The sequence below is a fragment of the Miscanthus floridulus genome, chromosome 16 (assembly GCF_019320115.1).
Source record: "Miscanthus floridulus cultivar M001 chromosome 16, ASM1932011v1, whole genome shotgun sequence".
Lineage (NCBI taxonomy): Eukaryota > Viridiplantae > Streptophyta > Magnoliopsida > Poales > Poaceae > Miscanthus > Miscanthus floridulus.
The window spans coordinates 107,882,025-107,898,457 of record NC_089595.1 but is presented as its reverse complement, the minus strand read 5'-3'; the positions used below and the strand labels follow the sequence as shown (position 1 = coordinate 107,898,457).

At 51.7% G+C, this 16,433-nt stretch overlaps 1 pseudogene; it reads right to left on the bottom strand.

Annotated features, from left to right (window-relative positions):
- Positions 1-3,855: 3,855 nt before the first annotated feature.
- LOC136509879 (putative disease resistance protein RGA1) lies at positions 3,856-9,247 on the bottom strand (annotated as a pseudogene).
- Between the last annotated feature and the right edge of the window lie 7,186 nt (positions 9,248-16,433).

Below are 16,433 nucleotides of genomic sequence, written 5' to 3'. Positions count from 1 at the left end.
GAAATCTCACAACGAATACAAAAATTGCCGGAGACCACCTCCGACGTTTTCAAGAACCCCAAGATAGCACTCTTCCCAACCTGAGATAGAAGTGTCGGAGGAGCCTGCGTAAAAAGAAATAGCAACAATAACAACTCAGGTCAGAGGGCCGATTACAGGTAGGCGGTAGCAGCAGACCGAAAGACGAGTAAGCTAAAAACAAACTACGCTCACTTGGACCCGGCGCCAGCGGCCCCTGCTACCCCGGACCAAACCTAGCGCTGGCGGTGGCCGCTCGCTCCTCCGGAGTGAGGAGTCCGACCATGACCCTACCTGCAAAACAAGTACGCAGCATTAGCATTTGGTAGAATACAAAAATAGATGAACCCGGCGAAGACAGTACGAACACAAACGCGCGCCAAACAAACTCACCCATAAAAGGCCCAGGCCGAGACGCTTGGTGAGCGCCTTGGGAAGAAATCTCCGCCCCATCATGCGGCGAAGGCCTAGAAGGCCGGCTGACCCTAGCCAACGGCCTGGCAGGCGGAGGGCTCGGAGAGGCCCGGACCGCCGGGGCACGCTCGGCGAGCAAGGCCTCCGGTTGCCCGTCGCCGACCTCTAGCCTGGGGGGAGATGAAGTAATAGGCGGAGGCGAAGAAGCGCGCAGCGGGACGGCCTCCGTGCCATCTTCAGAACTTGAGCACAGCCCGCCGAGAATGTCGGGCATAGGGTTGGCGGCGCTGGCCTCTGGCTGTTCGGTGCCTCACGCTGCACCCTGCGGGGAGCATGCCGGAGCAGCGCCGGCCTCCGGTAGCCCTGCACCCCCTGCGGCGCCATGCAACGAGCTCGGCGGAATGGCTATTGCCACGCCACCTCCGCCGCTCGCCACCCGCACGTCCCCTGGGGCCGATGAACTTTGGGCATCTTCGCTACCGGCCGAAGAAGCACCCGCGCTGTCGGCCGAAGACACGGCCGGCGCGATCACCAGAGCACTGGACTTCTTCTTTTTCGCAGGCGCCTGGTTTACAGCGGCGCCCTTCCTCTTCTTGGACTCGGCCTCCATCGTAACATTCTTCGCGGAGGCCTTCTTCTTCTTCTTGTCAATTGAGGCAACGACCTCCGTGGGAACCTCACGCTCCCGGTAGATAATTCCGAGCTCCTCAAAAACTTGATTGAGGCGCGGCATGATGCCGGACACGGCTCTCCGAGACGTGTACTCACGCTCGGAGATTTTGCCGACCAACCCGATAGCGGCTTCCTCAACCTTGGAGACAAAACTGTCCTCCGTGACGCCCTCGCCTAAAGACTGGCCGAAACGGGGGAACGGAATCCCAGCCTCCGGCCCAAAAACGGGAATCTTCACCATTTCGAGCTGAAAGGGTGGATTGTCTCCTTTGAGGGGCCAATAGTCGGAGGCCATGATCTCCTCCACCAGATCGCGGCCCCCGGAGTAGCGGCACGCCGACGCGAAGGCCCGGTCACAGGCCTCCCTCGCCGGAGATACCGCCTCCGGCGGCTCCACGCGCGTATGCGGCGCCATCGCCTCCATCCTTGAAGTTAGTGGATACTCCACGACCTCCACACCATCATCGGTGGTGCCACGAACCCTGTAGGTCTTCACATAAAACCACCCCTCGAGCCAGCCGTGGTCCCATTTGCCCTTCTGGCAAAAAGAAATTTCTAGGCGATCTACGCCTTGGTTCCTCTTCGCCATGAAGGTGCAACTACCATACTGGTAGACTACCTCCACCTCCTTGCCATCCCGCATCTCTTTCTTCTTCTTCGGTTGCTTCTGCAGCTCGTAGTAGGCGCAAAAGGTGTCCACATCTGGCTCGGCGCCATAAGAAGCACACGCCCAGCAGAATTTGCTGAGCGTAAGGAAGGCCGTAGGAGTCAGATGATAGAACTAGACATTGAAGGTCTCCAACACCCGGCGGAGGAAGGGGCCGTAAGGTAGGTGGAGGCCGCATACGAAGAAGTCCCAAAATACCACAGCGTATCCCTCCTCCGGCTCCGAAACAGTCTGGCCAGATGGAGGGATCTTTACCCTTGAAGGCGGAAAATACGACTCCTTCAACATCTCCGCGACCGCCGCCTCAGTAATGGAGGAGGGGCCGAAATCCCACGACTTTATCGCCATGCCTCCGGAATCTGCAGCGATCAGGTCTCCGACGGACACGGAGACACTCCCCAAATCCTCCTCCAGCAGATCCTCAAATTCCAACGCGGACGTGGAGGCAAGCATGCACTCCTCGAAACGTGCACCCCAGCCGCCTGCCCTAACACCAAGAAGGTGGCGATAGGGACCGAAGAAGGCGGGCCGGCGAGAATGGGCAGAGGTGGAAGAGAGAGCCACCGCGACTGCAACCTCGGAGGAATGCGCAAGCAGAAAGAAGGAACGCGCGGATGCGATTCAGGCAAGAGCAAAGAAAGCAGAGAGCGGTGTTTGGCGCTGCAAGGAGAGCGAACGAGTCGTGTGGGGGGGGACCCCGCCACCAACCTTGCCCTTATATAGGCCGCGGGCGGGTGGCTCAGCTCTCGTCGAGCAACGGTCATCTCCGGTCAGCACGTCTGGCAGCAACGGTCTTCTCCGGATAGTTTGCCTGGCCCAACGGTCATCTCCGGATAAAATGCAAGATGCGCAACGACTAGATTTTCAGCCAAACGGCCACTTCGACAAGACCAACGGCCGCGCCAGAACGGGTCAGGGGGGAACCGGCGGGGATCGGTCGGAGACGAGACTGCGCGTAATCTCCGCCCCCATGGACGTCCTTGCTTAGGGCGCTTTTCGAGCTCACGACACGCTCAGGTGGACCGTGGTCTCAAAAGGGGGGAACTGTTGTGGCATGACCGCCGCGAGTGGCGGAGACCTGCGCAGTCAGCAGGTTACGAGGGCCTCCGCCCGGACATCGTGGAGACGTCTCCGGCCGGCGCTAGCAGAACTTCCCTGGCTATGCTCGTAGGGCACCACGCGAGGCCCGGAAGGCTTGTCGCAAATTCCGCCCAGGCCGTGCATTGGAACCTCCGACCTTCGCTCAGGCGGACGGCGCCTCCGACCAGGAGGGCGGAGGCCGCCTTACCTCCAAACTAATTAAACGACGATCTTGCCTAAGTGTGTGCAGGTACTCAAGCGCGGGCGCCCGGGGACCGCGCCAGCGTCGAGAGCCATGGCCCCCGCGCAGCCGGGCGGAGACCCGCGGGAGATGTCTCCGACCGGCCGGCGGAGACCCGCCAAGGCGACGGCGCACCCCTGAAGTCGGAGACCACCGTCGAGAGCCATGGCCCCCGCACGGCCGGGCGGAGACCCGCGGGAGATGTCTCCGACCAGCCGGCGGAGACCTGCCGAGGCAGCGGCGCCCCCCTGGAGATGGAAGCCAGCACTAGGGACCCGGGCCTTTGGGCCGAAGACCGAGGCGTGGTGGGCCGGCTGTTCATGGAGGCCCATCACTCGGAGACGGTATGGCAGGATTGCCCCGCAAACAAGAGGCTAGCGGCGGAATTTTCCAGGAATGTACTGTAGCAGTTGAGGGGCATTGTAATAAATTCTGTTACGAAGTAGTTGAGCCCTATAAATAGGGAACACTTGTAACCGTGCAGAGGGTTGATGAATGCGTTAATGGGACCCTAGTTTCGTGTGCCAACACATCTATTGTCCGTGCCAATCTTTCTGGCCTCAGCCCGAGGGCAACCCGTAGCGGGCGGAGGCCCTGACCACCCTCGCGTTGTGTGCCACCGCCAGTCTTTCTTGTCGCGCCAGTCTGCCGAGCCTTCGCCCGAATACCGTCAGCGGTGGGCGGAGGCATCCAATCATCTGTCTGACTGAGACCGCTAGTTTCAACACCAACTCTTTTGATTACAGAAAGTGCATTCTATATATATTGTAGTCCCTTCTGTAGTCAACAAATTAAACAATATACACCCTCGGGAAGAAAATACTGATAGGCTCCTTTCAGTCATATGACAACAGAACATCTACTACATCTCTGCTTTCAGAACGGCCGGCAAGGCCAATCAGGAAAACCGTATTCTGCATTCAGCAACATGAGCACTTGGGCAACGAGGACAAGGTTTACAAGTGAAACAAAACCCTGTGCAGAATCAGAGAACCTGTCACAAGAAACATCATTTTTTTTAAACTAGAAACATCAGGTTTTTGAGGCTACAGAGTGAAAAGAACAACACTTTTGGAACTTTTGGCATTGGCTTCTCGCCCTTGGGCCGTGGTCAACAATAAGCCTTGTAATTTGTAGCAGGTCTCCTAGGAGAAACAGGGAAGTGCTTTCAACACTTGCTCGAACAGCTTGTAACAGTATGATACTCCTATAGGTTCTGAAGACGGTCACTGCAGCCATGGTGTCAGCTTGAATGCCTGCAAATAGACATAAAAATGTATGTAAACCATCAAGATAACAAGGTCAACGGTAGAAGTATACCTTTCAAGGCGAGATGTGGAGAAACATGTAATCAGTTCACATAATTCCCATCAATTTTTACATTTAGCTTGCTTGTCGCTAGCATTCTGCATTGCTCGGTTAGCTCCATGCTGCAATGGCGGACCTCCAGTTTTTCCAGGGAAGGTGGGAGGCCCCTTTCTGGCAGCATGGAGATACTCGGGCAATAAATGATCTCCAACCGCTTGAGGGAGGGATGGCTATGCAGACCCATAGGAAGATCTGATAGTTTGGAGCAACGGTGAAATCCGAGCTCTTGCAGGGACGTGAGGAGCTGAAGTGCTGCCTCTTGCTCGCATGTTAGTCCTGCCGCGTCGGTATCTTCATATACGTCCTCGAGCTGTAGGCATTGGAGAGAGGTGAGGTGCTCGAAGAATGGCGTGGTAAGAAAAGACGGGTCATCGATCCGAAGCCTTTCCAATCGAGGGAACAGTTCATAACCCTGCGTTGATAGACTCTTCAAACATCGAGGTAAGCCTGGGCATACGAATACTTTCAAATACCTGAGACCGCGGAGGGATTGGAAGCCCTCTAGTGCGTCTAGCGATTCGCAATATCGAATTGTCAGCTCTTCCAGTGCTGTGCAGGAATGCAGCTGTAGAGATTTCAATGCATCATTTCCCGACACTTCTAGTACTTTGAGGCGGGTCAGATCTCCTGGAAAGCAGGGCTGCAGCGTTCCCAGGGAAATGCCTCTGATATACAATACGCCAAGTGAACACGGGAGAAGCCATCTTCCGTTTGCCTGGTCATCGATTTCGTCTTCACGCAAAAGGACGATATCAGCTCGGGGCATTCAACAATTGTTAGCTTCTCAAGGGAGGTGAATCCAGAGAAGCGTTCCTTGTTCCCCAGAAATTTTAGCTTGCAAAATGCAATGAACATCTTCTTGAGAGAGGGTATGAGGTTAGATGGAATCCGCAGGAGTTTGTTAGGACATGGCCTTGTCGATGCGCCATCTGAATTTCCCTGTGATGAAACACATGGAGCCGAGGTGAGATTTGATAAAGTATTCTCTTTACCTTGTATCAATAGTCCTGTTATCTGCTCACAGTTCACTAGATCCAATGTCTCTAGGGCTCGCACATGTTGCAATATCACAGATAACCACTGGCCAATTATTCCACAATTTGTAATGCTGAGACACTCGAGAGATGGACCAGCATCAAAATTTGTGCTTGTCATGTATTCGTGGGTATGTGTTGACGACACATCTGAAGAGAAAATTGTTTGGTATGACCATATTTCCAACCTCTTCAAGTAGACGAGTTGCTTCAAACCTTCTAGTGAAATAGACAACAGAGTATTGCGGCCCACTATTTGCAATCGAGTTATGGTCCTCAGGTTGTGGAAAGACAAAATTTTGTCATCAAGGAAATCAATGGTAGATGGATCACCATAAGATCCAATTCTGTATTCCCCGTTTGATGATCCCTCCATCTTTGGAAGTGCGGAAACTTTTGTGATGGATAATTTACAAAGGCTACTTGAAGGTGGTAGAGGATTTGATACTATTAAATAAGGACAATCCTCGATGGTAAGCTCACTAACATGGAGCAACCATGAGTGCTGCTTGATTTCACATTTTTCACAGCTCTAAAATAGGGGAAATGCCTTCAGTACATAGCACCGCCTAATCTCCAGCACCCGCAAACTACAATTCAAGTCCCTCACTGAACTGGAGGAACATCTCTCTAACTTTGGCATATCAATCAACACCAGTTCCTCAAGTGAAGGAATTGACAACTCCGCTACTTCTGGCATATTCCTTAACTTCAACTTCGTAAGAGACGATAGACTTTCTAGAGATAGTATTTCCCATCCTTCACAATCCTCTAGATGGATCTTCTGCAAGCAAGCAGACCATGCTGGGGAGCAAGCACCGAAGGCTCCCTTTGTTAGAATAAGATTCCTCATGCTGACAAGATCACTCGTACCATCAACAATAAGTGGTTGTCCAACATCTAATACTTCAAGATGGTAAAATTTGCTCAGAGATATAAGCAAAGCTTCATTGCTCCCTTTGTTCTCAAGTTTTAGGTAACGAAGATGGGTACAATTTACCAAACTGCACATGAAGGTATGGAAGGACCGGAAGAATAATGAGTCATAATGCCCAATTAAGATAAATGTCCTCAATCTTCTCACTGAAGAAATCATACTCATCAACTTTTCTTCAAACTTCCCATTACGAAGTATGAACCCACGTTCATCTTTATGATACATTGAATCAATTAGGATTGAAAAATGGCGTACGGTTGGTGGAACTTCTTTGCACTCTAAACCATCCATAGTTGCAAACTCAGCCCTTGAAACCAGTCTTGCAAATTCATGCATCACACCACACATAACATAGCATTTTTTATGGCCAAGTATAATGATGTCTGGTATAATAACCTGCTCAAGGAAACCTGAGTTAACCAGAGCATTGAGGTAATCTTGTCCTACCTCAACAGATTTCACAAATCCCGACGATATCCACATGTGAACCAAATTGTCAATATGGAACAAATAGCCATTCGGAAATATAGAACAATACAAGAGACATTGTTGTAAATTGTATGGCAACTGATAATAACTAATCTTCAAAGCAGTCACGATGCCTCCACGGAATTGCAGAGATTCCCAAACACCATTCTTCATGATGCTTTTCCAATGGTGAAGACCAAGCTGCTCTCTTAACATGTCCGCTGCATTTTCTGCTGCTAATGGGTTGCCATTTAACTTTGTACCTATTTGACGCCCGATATCTAGATGTTCTTTGCATTGGTTATCACCAAATGCACAAGCTCTAAACAATTGCAAAAAACCATCATTTCCTAGAGCTCTTAATTCAACTGGTTTGATTGTACCTAGCCTTTTTGCAATGGAGAAATTCCTAGTTGTCACAATAATCACATTACCCTTTGTGCAACTTGATCCAAAAGCATCCAATAGATCTTTCCATAGGGAATTCACCATGCAGTCGCAAACATCATCTAGAACAAGTAGAAACTTTTTCGACAGACAAGCCATATGTTTCTTTAAGACCTCTAGAAGCTTTGAGCAGTTGCTTACTCCTTCATAGCTTTCTCTGTTGCGAGATCCTTCATGGTTGGCTAGAGCAACAACGTCTAAGATCTCCCTTGTCACTCTTACTTCATCAAAGATGTTGGACACCCAAACCCATATCCGCTCAAATTTTCTTTCAACACGTGGTGCATTGTATACAAGTTTAGCTAAAGCTGTCTTCCCAACTCCTGGAATGCCTACAATAGGTAGCACAGTAATGTTGTCCGACTTAGCAGCTTTGATCGCCTTTATGATTTTGCCTTTCTCCACATCCCTTCCATATACCTTTCCAGGAAGAGAGCTTGATGTTCTTACTCGTGTATCTGAGTTGTTAATCTGATACTGATCAGGCCTTGCAATAGAGTCCTTGAGATACTCAATCACATCGTGTCGGATTCTTCTTAACTCAAGAACTATTTCCTGGATACTTTTCAAAAAGTGCGTGGTTGCAGCTACATTGTACTCAATTCTCATTCTTTTTCTGCCCTCTGAATCATAGGTCGAAATTGTGGCACCATTTTGTACACTGTCGCCGACACTACAAGAAGAAAAGGATCACAGGTTGGTCACCAGAAATTTATTACCGTGATTTAAAGTTGCACTGGATGTCACAGTTTCAGTAAAACGATCATATTGCTTTCCTATAATAACAAAAACTTGTATGCATATATTAAGGTGCTGGCTCACGCTTGTGTTTTTAAAAAGAATGAAAGCATTGCAATGTTCATAATTTTTGTCCATCATAGTTGTATACAATGCGGATCTTGAAGGGTAAGTAGTACCTTGGACGGTTCGGCGTCTCTTCAATTGCTGAACGTTTTTTGTTGCAACTTTTGAGATGCTTGTGCAAAGCTGATGTCCCGTGACCCCATGTAAGCTCTCTGCCGCAGCAATTGCACTTGGCTTTTGCAGGCACTCCGTTAACGGATGGTATAATCTGAAAATAGTCCCGCACCTCGGATCGATTTTTGCGTCCGCTATTATTCAGTGTACCAGTATTGTTGGCCGATGCATCTGCTTGTTCTTCTCTATCTCTGTCTCCATCTCCAACCATGCCTTCCGGTTCAGTAGCAGGAGCAAGCATACCTGACAGAGAACGGAGAAAGTAAGGACACGTCAAGCGTCACATTTATCATCACAATTTACTAAAAAAAAACTGTAGAGAATCACAGATCACAAGGATCAAAGTATACCAAAAGTATTGGCCGATGCATCTACTTGCTCTGCTCCACCTCCAACCATGCCGTCCAGATCAATAGCAGGAGCAATCATAGCTGAAAAAGAAAGGATACAGAACATGTCATGAGGATTATGATTAGCACAATCTAAAAAAAAACACAAATCGCAAGGATGGATGTATACATACCTCTTTCGACCTGGTGCTGGAGCCTACAATAATCGAGCTCACCCACGATGTCGTCAGCGTCATACATGAGCTCCTTGACACGAGCGAGGGAGCGGGCAAGCGGCTTGTTCCCGACCGCCCTGCCCCGGACACCGTTGACGACCGTCTCCATCCTCTCCACCTCAGACTTGAGTTCCCCGATGGCACCGGCGAGGCCGACTCGTTGAAGCCACGCGTCGAGCTCGCCGGTGGGTAGAAGAGTTTCGAGGATGGTTTTCGCCAGCCATAGAATCGCGCCCACCAGTGCGTTCGCCTCTCCTGCCTCCAGCAGATCTGGCCGAAGCATTGTTCTTGAGCGGTGGTCAACGGAGGAAGACAACGTAGACAATCCAGAGAAGACAGAAGAGTTCAGACAAAGCATCAAGCCATCAACCACTCCTTGGGTGAATGATGTGGGCCAGTGGCCCAAACGAATATCCCCGGCCCAGGGCCCAATCCTTGGGTGGGGTTCGTCCTCCGACTGACTGGGCAGACGCCGGAGCACTGGGACCTCGGCGGAGATGGCGAAGGCCGTGGTAGACGTGGGGAGCTCGCCGTCGGGTGAGCTCTCGTTGCAGCTCTAGCACGTGTCCCTCATCTCCTTCCTCTCGAACCACCGCCCGGCGCGCCGTAGCCGTTGGGCCCACGCCCTTCGAGGCGCTCCTAGAGGAGAAGACGAGGTGGGAAGGGCAGCTCCCGCGGGGACCAGACCCGCTGCCGCCGCTTCCTCAGCCGCCGTCCCCGCAGCCGTAGGCCTCACAGATGGACACGGATGACCCCATGGAGGAGAACGATTGCTGCATCCTCAACCAGGCTTACTTCTGGTAGGTTTCGAATCGTGCTCAGTCTCAACTCAATTAACCACATTGCTATTCCTTTTCTAGCTGTTTTTCAGCACCACAGATTACACCACGCCGGAGATGCCGCAGTGTTGCCGTGCTGGTTAATGTATAGGAGAACATCCCTTGCCCCAAATCTCCGGAACCAGACTTCCACCTCTCAGACTGATTATCGATTGATTACAAAGTGTATCTGTTTCTGCCACAATATCCAATCATCCAACTATAATGACTTACTCAGTAATTGTCATGACTTACTCAGTAACTGGCTCGCTCCATTTCCTTGTCCCCTCTTGAGTGGGTGAATGCCCAATACTTGTAGATTGTTCTCCCAGAGGTCTCAAATCCACATATTTTTCTTTCTTTCCACCTGCAGATTACTCCATTCCAGTTTCACAAAAACGATTCGGAGGAAGAAAGGTTGATATGACCTGTGTTGCATAAGAGTGGCGGCGGTTATGTCTCCTAGTCAGCAGTGGCTACGCGCTGCTGGGTGATGCCTCCATAACTTAATACACATCCATGCACATGATGATGTTTATGGTCGGTGGCAAGGCAACTCAGCAGGTATCATTTATGTATTTTGTGGCATCAAAACAGTTCAAAAGTGTGTACATTTCCCTGTCATCTAAGAGTCCTACTTCAGTAACTATCTTGTACCGCATATCTTTTCTGTTTTCCCTCAGTATAAATAAAACATATTGATATCTGTGTAACTATAGTGTAGGCTGAAACATAGACCTAATTTGTTTCTTTTGTTTAATTTATGAAGGTTTTCCCCTTTTTCGTTGGCGCGGAGGAAGCCGACGAGCGCGCTTTCCTATTTAGAGAAAAGCGTGGTGCCAATGCGCACCACCTTGCCCTTGGTGCTGCCGGAGTCTATGAGGACCTCCTCGGAGCCTTCCACTGGCTCGAAGGTCCCGGCCGACCGCTTGGGGTCGGGTGCTTCTTCGGCGACCTCATTCCTGATGGCCACGAGCTCTCCGAAGGCAACGATTGCCGCGGCGTGATCGCAACACTCAACCTCGCACTCGTAGGCGCGCTGGAAGGAGGTTCCGACGGTGATGACCCCACCGGGGCCCGATATCTTCAGCTTGAGGTAGGTGTAATTGGGGACGGCCATGAACTTCGCGTAGCATGGTCGCCCCAGGATGGCGTGGTAGGTTCCGTGGAACCCAACCACTTCGAAAGTGAGGGTCTCCGTCCTGTAGTTGGACGGACCCCCGAAGGTGACGGGCAGATCGATCTGCCCAAGCGGCACGGCCTGCTTTCCAGGCACGATGCCGTGGAAAGGCGCTCCGGTCGGCCGGATGCGCGCTCGATCGACACCCATAGCGTCAAGCGTCTCGGCGTACATGATGTTGAGGCCGCTGCCTCCATCCGTCAGTACCTTAGTGAGCCGCTTCGTGCCGACGATCGGGTCGACCACGAGCGGGTATCTCCCCGGTTGTGGGACGCTCTCCGGGTGGTTGGTCCGATCGAAAGTTATGGCGGACTCCGACCATCAGTCGTATAGACCTCGCGGCACACGAGCTTCTTGCGGCACTTGGAGTCATAGGCCGCTGACCCTCCGAAGAACATGAGGCAGCCATCCGACGTTGGAAAGCCGTCGTCCTTCCCCTCGGCGTCGTTCATGGTTGGGTCGGGGTCCTTCCCGTGCTCCCCTATGTTGGAGCCTCCAGACAAGAACCGCTTCATGAGGCCGTAGTCCTTGTACAGATGCTTGACGGGGAAGGCGTGGTTCGGGCATGGCCCCTCGAGCAGCTTCTCGAAGTGGTTTGGAGTGCCCTCCGCAGGCTTCTGACCACCCCTGCGGTCGGCGGCGGCCACGAGCGAGCCCTCGCGCCGCTGTTTGTTCTTCTTCTTGGCGGGACGATTGGAGGCACCTTCATCGGCGTCCTCATCTCGCCTCGCATTGCCCTTGAGGCGGTCGAAGATTGCTCCGACCGCCTCCTCACCCGAGGCATGGCTGGTGGCGATGTCGAGAAGCTCCTTCGTGGTTCGTGGGCCCTTATGTCCCAGCTTATGAACCAGGGACTTGCATGTGGTCCCAGACAGGAAAGCCCCTATAACATCGGTGTCGGCGACGTTAGGCTGCTCGTTGCACTACCGGGAGAAGCGCCAGATATACCCACAAAGGGTTTCTTAGGCCTTCTGTCGGCAGTTCTTGAGATCACATGGGTTCCCATGGTGTTTGTACGTGCCCTAGAAATTCCCCACGAAGATCTCCTTCAGGTCCGCCCAACTTTGAATTCTATTGGGCGGAAGGTGTTCCAATCATATTCGTGCCGAATCGGCCAGGAACAATGGAAGGTTACGGATAATAAAATCATCATTATCCGCTCCACCGGCCTGGTAGGCAAGCCGATAATCCTCGAGCCACAATCCAGGGTTCATTTCCCCAGAGTACTTTGGGATGTTGGTTGGTGGTCGGTACCTCGGCGGGAAGGCAGCGTTGAGGATGTGTCGACCGAAGGCCTGAGGCCTCGGTAGGCTAGGGCTCGGGCTTCGGTCCTCACCGCTGTCGTAGCGTCCGCCATGATGAGGGTGATAGTTGTGGCTCGCTCCCTCTCTTGGTTCGTCGTAGGTACGCCTGCGGGCGTCGAGGGTGTCGCGTGCGTCACGGTTGCGGCCGAGACGCTGATGCACCAGGACCGTGGTGCGCTGCCTGCCGCCTTGTGGCGACTGGTGGACTAACGCGTCCTTGCCGGGGCGCTCTAAGGGGGTGCGCTGGCTGGCGTCGAGCTCGCATCACCGAGACAACGAGCTCTCGACCTGCTGCGCCGCCGCACGCTCGAGCAGCGTACGAATCTCATGGTGGACCAGACGGTCCTCGGGCGTCGTGGCTCCCGGAAGGCCATGGAGCAAGGCCTCCACAGCGGCGATGTTTTGGCTCGCCCGAGAGAAGCGAGGGAGGGCTTCATCGTCCGTGATGATCCTCCGGTTCACGTCGCGGGCCATGGCGCGCGCGCGCCCACCATCTCCGTGGCGCTCGATCTCTCGATTGAGCTTCGTGCATTCCTGCTCGTGCTGGAGTCGCGCTTCCTCGAGCTCTTGGTGTCAGGCTCTCAGCTGCTCCACCCACATGTGAGGTGGGGTCGCTGTCTCCCCCTCGACCTTGTCGTTGAGGTCATTCGTCGGGGTTGCCTCCTTTTCATGGATGTCTTCGACGTGTCCCTCGGAGGTACCTTTCATAAAACATTCATAAGAGGGGTGATGACTCCCCCTGCTGGAGTCAGAGCCAGAGGGCGACTCTGATGCTCCGACAAGGAGGTCGTGAAAAGATTCTGTGGCATATTCGGTCATCCCCACGAACCCGTCGTTCGCGAGGGATGAAGGCGTATGGTGCACTAGAGGGTGGTCATCGGTCTCTGTGGCATTGCGGAGATCGAACGGGAGTGCTGTTGGGGCACTCCGGATGAGGTATTCCGGAGAGAGTGGCTCCCCTCCGGTGAGGTGGCGCAGGTCCTTCCAAGACGGATGGGGTCCCAGGAAGGCGCTGAGCTGATGCTCGAACCTCCCGTGGTTGAAGTCGAGGAGCTAGTTGCTTCCGGGGGCATGGGCCCCCGACGCACGCAGCTGCAGCTTCTCAAGCGTCTCGACGATTGCGTCGAGGCCGACGGAGGGGAGAGGTCGGATGGCAGTGGGAGCCATTGCCAACTCTCCCTCCACTGTGATGACGAAGTCAAGGTCCCCGAATTGCACGTGCACACCCGGGACTCAGCTGAGGTTGTGATTAGCCATCCGAGGCCTAGTGTTGATGTCGAGACGCGCAAAGGCTCCTACCTGGCACGCCAACTATCGGTGTTTTGAGTAAACACCAACGAGTAAATTTGTATTATTGCGCGTCTAGGCCAGATGGTGTGCTAACAGGACACAAGGTTTATACTGGTTCAGGCAGAATGTCCCTATGTCTAGTTCATTGCTGCTGCTCGTGTTACTAGCACGGAAAATTTCATAGTAGGGGTTACAAACAGGCGAGAGAGGGACAGGTCCCAAGTCTCTGGTGGAAAGAACGAATGGGAACCGAGAGCCCGATTGTCGCTCGGCTATGTGTTCGAGGTTTGATGCTAGTCGTCTTGATCTAATGCGGTGTGATGTGCGATCCCCATAATGGGACGCCCTGCTTTCCCATTTATAGGCCAAGGGAAAGCACGGGTTACAATGGGAGAAAAAAGGAGAACGAGAGGCAGAGAAAGTCCTTCAGGGTCTCCGGGCCTTCCTTTTCTTCTGTGCGGGCCCCGCTGACATGGCAGGTGGTGACAGGGACCGCCCCACGCCGGGCGCCTGTCCACTGACAATGCTGGGAGTAGGCAGCATAGTGACCACACGTCCGTCACTGTGGGCGATGTGAGTTTCTTGGAACGTCATGTCGCGGGGATAGGTCATGTTGAGATATGACCGCTCCCTGCACGATGCCAAAAGTTAGACCTTGGGTAGTACTTTTCTGGCCCGTAGCGGTTGGCGGGGGCGTGAGCTTCTGTTAGGAACCATGTCCGAGGGATCAGGCGAAGTGTAGCTAGCCCTCAGACGTCGGGCAAGGCGGAACTAGTCCTTAGACGTCGGGCGAGGCGAAGCCAGCCCTCAGCCGTCGGCAGAGGCGGAGCCAACCCTCGGGGGTCGGCCCAGGCGGAGCCTTCCCTCGGGAGTCAGCCGAAGCGGAGCCAGCCCTCGGACGTCGGACGAGACGGAGCCAACCCTCAGGGGTCGGACAAGATGGAGCCAACCCTCGGGGGTCAGACGAAGCGGAGCCAACCCTCGGGGGTCGGGCGAGGCAGAGCCCGCGGCCTCAGTGTCTACCGAGGCGGAGCCAACCCTCGGTGATCGGACGAGGCGGAGCCCAGCAAGAAGTGTAATCGCGCTCTTGACTGCTCGGATGAATCAATGGTGATGGTTATTAGCTCCTCCTCTTTGAATACCCTAGTATTGGTCCCCGACAATTATATATCTAAATACATAGAAAAACTATATATCTAAAAAAATTAAAAAGAGAACATTTTTATCTGAGCTACTAGTTCTCTTCTCAGTATTAGTAAAGCGGCTAGGTGGATCATCAGCAGGTGCTGGATCGCGGGCGCGGCGTATATTAGCTTTTCGTAAAGTGGCCTGCATGTACGTGAGTGATCGATGTCGATCGGATACGGAGATTAACTAGTTTCATCGTGATCATCTGCGATAGATGTGGGTGGTTAAGGGCATCATGTGTGTGGCACTACGTAAAAAATGATTTTTAGCAACGGTTTGAATTTTTTGTAGGGGCGGCTGGTGATGGAGCCACCCCTACAGTGGCGTGCTCGGGTGCCCAAACACCAGCCGCCCCTACAAATGGGGTCTGATTTGTAGGAGCGGCTCAATCACCAGTCGCCCCTGGAGTTGCTATTTGTAGGGGCGGCTGGTGATTGAGCCGCCCCTACAAATGCCCCCGTATATATAGCTCCGATTTGTAGGGGCGGCTCAATCACCAGCCACCCCTATAAATGACCCACATATAAAACAGCTGCAGCACCTTCTTCCTCCTCGGGTCACTCACTCCAACCTGTGAAAGAAAGGTGAGGAGGCCTTGAGCACCTCCCAAAAATTGCTCTACTAAGGGGGGAGGTTTTGGTCTCAAATCCTTTGGTAGAGAGGTTGTAGAAGGTAAGAAAATGCTATTCCACACTTTTTTTGAAGTTTTAATGGTTGGTTAGTGAGTAATTAGAGTTTTATTTTTCTCTCTCTTCTTTGGTGCTTGAGCTATTTATGAAGCAAATTAGACCCAAATTTTAAATGTACTAGGGTAAATTAGGGAGGGGAACAAGATCATACCCTTATTTGGTCCATGTTTCTTGATTTTAGTGAATAATTAGTTAGTTTTATGGATGTTTCATGTGCATGTGGATCTAGATTTAGGGTTTGTTTTTTTTATTAATTTCGTTTTTATAAATTTATGTTTGATGAAATTGGACTAGGGTTTGTATGAAAGATATTGGGTAAAGTATAATTGTTGCTAATTGTTGTCTTTGAAATTGTTTATTGTAATCAATAAATATGTATTTTAATTATTTATGGATAAATGGGTCATTAATTAATTTTTCTCTACCATGGTGTGTTTGTATGCTTCTTGTAATTATATTAGATTTATATTCATATATATCTGAAGTATATACAATTATTTTCAAGTAATTATTAATTTGTTTCATTTTTATATATATCTGAATAAGTAGTCCTTTAATGTTTGTTTTGTTGTTGTTGTAAAAAAGATGGAGTACAGGAACTCTTGGATGTATGGTTCATTAAGGTTCAAGGCAGGTTTCCATGAAGAGGTGGATAAATTTATTGAAGCCGCAAAGAAGCATGCAACGGCATTGAAAGAGAATAATGATACAATTATTTGCCCATGTAAAGATTGCTAGAACCGTATGGCATGGACAGATCTGACTATCATCAGATCACATTTGATTATGCGAGGATTTGTTGAGGACTACACAGTGTGGATTCATCATGGTGAAACGGTTATTGTTAACGACGAGGATGAGGATGAATACGACAACGAAACCATAGAATCATGAGAGAATTCCTTATTTGACACCAGACAAATGACCCATTCCTTTCTTGGCCCTCAAAAAATTTCCGTTCCCTATTTGACACCGAGTTCAACTTTCGTTCCTTATACGACACTCCGTCGGGTTTGCCATTCGTGAACCGTTAACTGACATGTGGGCCCCACCACCCTTCTCCCCTTAACTGACA